Below are 7525 nucleotides of genomic sequence, written 5' to 3'. Positions count from 1 at the left end.
TTGAGTTACTTGTTGTTAATAGCTCCATGTTAGGAACCGTATAATTTTCCTTATCTTTTTGGTTATAATGGTGTCAGATTTTGTTAATATTTAATTTGCGTTTATAAATAAATATCTTATTAACGCAGTTGCTTTGGGTGTCTTCCCTACTCCAGTTCCAACCCGGCTTCATCTTGTGACACCTTCCATCCATTAATCTTGAGTTTCTAACACTGAAACACGTGCTGTTATAATAATTTTTTTTATATTGATTTCCATTTTATTAGTAGGATAAATATGTTAAATAATTTAGAAAAAAATATATATATATATTTTCACAGACTTACACATTAACGTCTACACTCCCATCTTCGACTTAATATAAGTTCCAAGAGAGTTATGTCTATAGCCAAGTAGGTTCTGCATTTTCGACGTTGTGGGGAAAAATCATTTGTATTCTTTTACATGTATATTTAACCATAAACATTTAGTGTAACTTCGAAAAGAAGATTACAGAACAAACAAATTTCACAAAAGTCCTGCGGTCTGTGCACGTGAGCTAATTGTAGCCCAAGACATGCTATTAGTACATGCTTCATTTTTGCATTGAAAGAAAAACAAAAACATATTGTAGTGACATAAAGAGTGATTACTTCGACATTTGAGTATGATATCAATACTGTTTTTAAAAGGAATCGTCTCATTTATATATATCCGTTTATTCGTTAAATTCAGAGAAGGATGAAAGGAAAACAACGTAGTGCAAAAATATTAGTTCATTTCATACTTCTCTCATCTTAAAAATAAACGGGTTCATCATAATTCTTTAGTTTTACACACATGAACAAGACAGTAACCATCAAATAGAAAATCTTTAGTCATTTTTTCCGTGCATATGTTCATTAAAAATATGATGATTATAGTTAATGTGCATGCAATAAATCATACAGCGATTTAATTTTCGCCGGAACGTAACGAAAAACACTCGCTCATCAAAAATGGGTCTTTGTCCCATAAGTTTTCAGAGAGAGAGAGAGAGAGGAGCGGAGTCAACATTAAGTGTTTATCTGAGACGAAACCTCGAAACGATACACCTATTCAGTATAAATTACAAATATTATGCCGATAACAACTGAGAACAAACATACTTTAAGCATAATGAGTGCTTTTGATCGCTATCAGGAAAGTGATGAGAGTACGTGTGATTGTTTTAGCAAAGACTGGACATTTGTTTTAGCGAAAGAGATAAATGTAAACACAGGAAACCCGTTGGACATGCAAATGGAATCTCGTCATATAATTCATTCTGATAAAAGAAATGAGCAATATTATATATGAAACATACACACATACATACATACATACATACATACGTACGTACGTGAGTGCGTGCATGCGTGCGTGCGTGCGTACATACATACATACATACAATAAAGAAGAAGTCGAAAAAATGAACGTATACTGTCTTGGGGAATATAAACACTATCATGAAAAATCATTAAACTCGATTTTAAAATGACGGGCCCCGTTTTATTGCATAATGATGTACCAGAAAGATTACGTTGCAATAATGTTTACATGACAGCAGAATAAGTCTGGAAACCAAATGCAGCATTGAGTGTATGAAATTGATAAAACAATTTATCACCGCTTAATAGAACTTTATTAAAGAAAACCTTTACCAAAAAAGAATAAAAAGCATGGATGAAATTGAAGTCGACACAGAAATTTCAACTTTAGATCTCATCATGATGGCTCATATGAGATAGATTGTTCTGTTTCCTTTGCAATTTGTTTTAAATTTAAAGTGAGCTATACTTTTTTCATTACTCAGGTGTCTTTGTATTTTTACACTAGGTCATCCTCTCTCTCTCTCTCTCTCTCTCTCTCCAGAATGTTTATCACCAACATTTTTGTTCCATTATAAGTGACTGTGTTCACTGCTTCATGCATCTAAAATCATTTTGTTAACGTTACTATTTACAAAAGATGTTTGACTACAAATGTACTGTCACGTATTTGAAGTGTCAGTCACGAAATCACGTTTTATGATGTGTCAGTTTATCAAAGTCTTTGTTTGAAACAAAGGTCAGGAACTCTCGTCGTCTGAGGTGTCGGTTAGTAATTGGCGTTGCCAGTGTGATTATTAATCGTCACCTGATCCACTATTAATAACGACAACGCCTACGCTATTCGTATACATAAAACAGTACAATCTGGGTTTATACTGTGCAAATTAGTTTCGTGTTGAAAACCTGTATTGAACACGTGATCTAATCAAATACAGACTCTCAAAAACAGGTGTGAGTAAGATACAAACACAAAGTGTGTTTTGTATGTAAAAATATATAACTATGTTATTATGTGTATTAGAATCGCCATGTAGTGTTATCTTGAGCTAAATCAAGACTGCAACAAAATACAAGCATCAATATGAATACCGATGATTATTAATAATCCAATGATGAATGAAATATCAATGATAAATGAGATTACATAAAATGATGCAATGTTTGATGATAGACTTTGCAAAAGGTTCACGCATTATATTTCAACACAAATGTAATTGGCAGAGCAAATTTATACTATTGTACAGATGATACTGCTCATGGATATTTCTAATATTTGGGGGGAAAAATATAAAAACTATTTTCACAACAAATTATAAAACAAAGTTGCAAAAAAGATATGTTAAGGACATGACAATGCAAATGATATAACAATGCACAATTACACAATATTAGTAACATATAATTACAAAGTTAGAAGATCATGACGACATAGCTAGATATTGCAAATCTCTAGTGCGAAATTGTTTCAAGTCCTACACATATGTGAAACAAATTTGTATGCGTCGATTATAATTTGATGTATTCCGTATCACATGCTACTTATAATGACACTGATGATATATGTGCGATTTTTTTTTTTTTGGGGGGGGGGCACCTGATAGATGCCCCCCCCCCCCCACTTAGCCAAAGCTTTTAAATAGTTTTATGTGTATTTGTTACCCCGGAAGGTGTGTTGTGTTGTTTTTAAATAGAATTTCGAAACTTTTGGTTTAAACAATTTGGAATGGGGTATTTCAAAGTTTCCCTACTGTGTCTATAGGGTTGTTCATCAGATAATGATTTCTATTATCCTCTCGGGATTCCTTCCCTAGTAAATTTGTCGACCTTGCTAGGGTCGCCTATGTCCCATGCTTGCTATATGAGTGGGCTATGTGTTGTGATTGATATTATTTGTTTTCTTGTGGGGACAGCATATTGTGTCAAATCTATTCCCAGTTGTCTTACTTTCTCCCGTGTTTCTAATATACCGGGAGTGTTCTTTTAATTTGGAATTTTCTGCGAGTAGCGTTATGTATATAACTTTAAAACCCTATTGGTTTATATGTGTGCACTATATGTCGCTCTCGTATATTGAGAAAGATTGAACTGTGCTCGAGGTGGGGTCTGTACTTTCTTTATTATTTGTACGTCTCCCATCTCGAGCAGGTTCTCTTTTATTTAAGTTTATGTCAAAGTTTCAAAAATATTTTTTATTATATTTTGTCTTTTTAGTACAGTATGGAGCTTTACTATGGTTAGTATTTAAAGATTGAGAAAAAAAGGGGGATGGAAAACTAGGGTGATGTAATTATATTGTTAAGGATTTCTCATTTCTATATATTTATTATCCCTTCCATAAGGGTTTCTTTTCCCGACTCTTCCATGGGCCTGTTCACTTCGCGTAGCGCCATTTGACATAGCCCCATGGCGTCCTTGTCTGTACTTTCCTCATGGGGGATATTATCATCTCTTATCTATTGTTATCACCTGTCCACAAGTTTTCATGGTTGTTACAATGTAATTTGTTATTTTGTATAGTGTGTTTTTGCTAAAATTTCCATCAAGGTACATAAGGTTTTGTGGTTTGAATGTCTCATTTTTTGTATTTCTGTTATAACTTATTCCCTATTGTTTTTGTTTATATGCATTGTAGTATTGTGTGTATTTTACTAAAAGGGCCTTTCTTAGACAGTGGACATTTTGGCGGTACTCTGCCGTCTCACTGCAGCCTCTCCCGTCAACCATGCATCATGCATGTATTTGAAGTAGAGGCTTTGGATTTTTAGGGAGCCTAGTTTTGACCAGTGCCCCCATGCTTTTTTCCAATTTATATACATATGTTCTTTTTCTACTTTTCATGTTATTTTCCCTGTTATTTACTCACTTATCCAGTTATATGTCACTTTTTCGTCAATTTCCCACAATTCCTTTTTATCTCTATATTTAAGTAATTATTCTTTGGTACTTCTAAATTTCCTAGGTATTACAAGTAATTTTGAAAGGCTATTATTTTTATATATGTCAGTTCTATTTCTAAGGGCAAAACCAAACCAGTAAATATATATTCCCTCCCACGGTAGTTTAGGGGCCGAATTTAATATTTTGAATCTATTTAGTGTATTTGTTATTTTGAGAAGTATAGGGCTAGGGATTCCTATTCCTCCACTTTCTTTTGCCCTATATAACTTTTCTTTGTTTATATAATGCATTTTGAAATTCCATATATATTTTACAATCTGGTTATCTATCTTATTTAGTGTAAGGTTATTTATGTCTGTCGACTTCATAATATAATTTATATTAACATACATATATGTTTTTGCCACTTGGGCTCGTTCCATGATGCATAGTGGCGTAAATGCCCAGATATCAACATTTTTATTTATTTCGTTTTCTATTTTTTTACAGTTTTCCTTTAGTCGATCTATTCCAAAGTATATACCTAATGATTTAACCTTTTTTTAAAATAGTTGTGATGGCATATTCGAGTGTTTACCTCTCCAGTTTCCTATTTCCAAAATTTCTGTTTTATCTTGATTGATTTGCGACCCGGATGCTTTACCAAATTTTTCGAATTCCTTTATTAAGTGTTTAAAGGATTTTGGATCTTCTAGAAAGTTTGTGCAATCATCAGCATGCTGTAGCATTTTCACATCATCTTTTATATTAGGAACTTTTATACCCATTATTTCTTTGTTGAGTTTTATGTTAATACTCAGCATTTCGATTGCTATTACATATAATATCATAGATAGTAGGCATCCTTGCCTCACTGATCTTTGGAATTCAAATCTTTTTGTCATGGTTCCATTGACCTGTACTCTAGAGATTATGTTGTTGTCCAGTATTTTAGTCCATTTTCAGAAATTATCTCCGAAACCGAATTTTTTTTTTAGAACTTTTTGTGTATAGTTATGTTTTAATCTAACGAAGGCTTTTACTTGGTCAAAAAGTACCGCAGCAGCTCTTTTTTTTGTTTTCATGTAAGTAGAATATAATTGTTTTTATATTAAGTATGTTGTTTTGTATATCTCTTTTTTTGGGTCCACATGTCTACACTGATCCATACCTTTTTTTAATCTGTTTGCTAATATTTTGCTTATAATTTTATAGTCCATATTTAAGAGGGAGATGGGCCTCCAATTTTTTAGGGCTTCTCTTTCTCCTATTTCTGTATATATTAAAATTATAATACCCTCCCTCATACTTTCAGGCATTTTGTTGTTACTAAGTAATATATTATTGTATAACCATTCAAGTATGGGCGACAACTCTCCACAGAATTTTATATAGAAATCTGCGAGTCCATCTCCTGGTGCTTTCCCTTTATACGATGTTTGGATACTTTCCCTTATTTCTTCTTGCGAGATGAAATCCTCACATAAATCTTTATGTTCTGAGGATATCAAATCGCAAGGGATATCTTGCAAATATTCATCGATTGTTTTCTCTGAATGCTTTGTGTTTTGCATAGATTGGAATAAAATTCTTCAATATAGTTCATAATTTCCCCTGTTCTGTTGCTAATTTATTGTTTTTAATTTATCTAATATTTTCCCCCCTCCCTTCCTTCTCTCTTCTCTTTTGTACAATCCTTCTGCTGTTTTATAAATTTGGGTGAATTTTCCAGCTCTAATTTCTCTCCCTCTCATTTCTTCCTCTATAATCGCTTCTAATCTCTTTTTTAACTTGGCTTCTAGGTCATTATTATTTGTTTCTTGAAGTTGAAATTTTATTGCTTCTTTTTCTATTTTCCTTCTCATGCTTTTTATATTGAAGAATGTAATCGCTATTTCTTTGAATTTCTTTTCTAAAGTTTCCCATTCTAAAATGATATCTAAATTCCCTCTTTGCTTAAAATCCTCTATTTCTTTTTTATTTCATTTATAAATTTAATATATTTTAAAAGTGAATTATTAAACATCCATCTCCCCTTACCCCATCTTTTTTCTTTGTTTTAATTTCTATAGTCATATAGATAAGTTTATGATCTGATATTTTTAAGATTGATATCCCTGCTTCTTTATGTATATTTTCATCGTAATTTGTACACAGAAATGTATCTAGTCTACTTCCTTTATTTTTCTTGTATTCGTATGTATATTCCTTCTTTAATATATTTAGCCTTCTATATATGTCAACAAATTCATGCTTTTTTTTAAAAAAAAAGAATTCCATTTCCGGTCTAATCCTTACGTTGTTCGATGTTAAATCCCCTTCCCCATCAATATTTTCACCTGCCCAGTTAAAATCTCCCCCTATAATGACATTTTCCATTGTATATTTTTCAAGGTATTTCGTAAGTTTCTCTAAAAATATTTTTTTTTTTTTGGTTTCTGTTGGCTGGCATATATATATTAATCAGATGGGTCTTTTCAATGGTTATGTGTAGAAGCCTTCCTTTAAAAAATTCCCCTTCATCTATTCTTTTCCACATTAGTCCTCTTTTATTTTTAATCAATGTTGCTACCCCCCCCCACATCATTTCCTTCATAATCGTTATTTAAAAGTATACCGTCTAAAACACTTTCATACATTGCTTTATTTTCATTGTTAAAGCCATTATGAGTTTCTTGGATAAACATTATATCATAATTTACATCCTTTGGAAATTTAAGTAACTTATCTTTATTTATTCCATTAATATTTATAGACAGGATCCGTAAGTTCATTCCCTCCATTCCTGTCTTTTACCAGGGTGTCGCATTGATGGTTATACCGTGTTAGAATTTTTTTTTTTTTTTTTTTTTTTGGGGGGGTGGGTTGGTTTAGATAGGGGCACTGGTTTCCCCATCCCCCTCAGAAGAGTTGGGCGAGGTTTCACTTTCTGTTATCATTGAATTACTAGTTTCTTGTAGTGTGCTATCTGGTTCGCTTGTTATTACAGTCTCTCTCGTTTCTTCTTTATTGTCCAATTCCGTTTCTGTTTCAAATTCCGTTAATTCTTCTTCTTCGCTGGTCATGTCTTTTTCCTTTTCGCTCTCACTTTCGGTTCCAATTTCATCCTCCTCTGTATCTTCATCTTCCTTTATCTTTTTGGGTATGCTTTTTTCTTATCTCGGTTGGTTCTTTCATGGGTGTTGTATTTTTCTGTTGTGGTAATACGAAGTCCGCTTTTCTCTTTTGTCTGTTTCTTCTAGGTAGGGGTGTCCACGTCAAGGGTTTAATCCCCCCATTTCATTTTCGGCTTCTTCTTGTGTTGTTTCTATTTCCAG

This window comes from Sinohyriopsis cumingii, unplaced genomic scaffold (genome assembly GCF_028554795.1).
Source record: "Sinohyriopsis cumingii isolate HCF-2022 unplaced genomic scaffold, ASM2855479v2 utg000295l, whole genome shotgun sequence".
In the NCBI taxonomy this organism is placed as follows: domain Eukaryota; kingdom Metazoa; phylum Mollusca; class Bivalvia; order Unionida; family Unionidae; genus Sinohyriopsis; species Sinohyriopsis cumingii.
Note: the sequence above shows the minus strand (reverse complement) of the source record.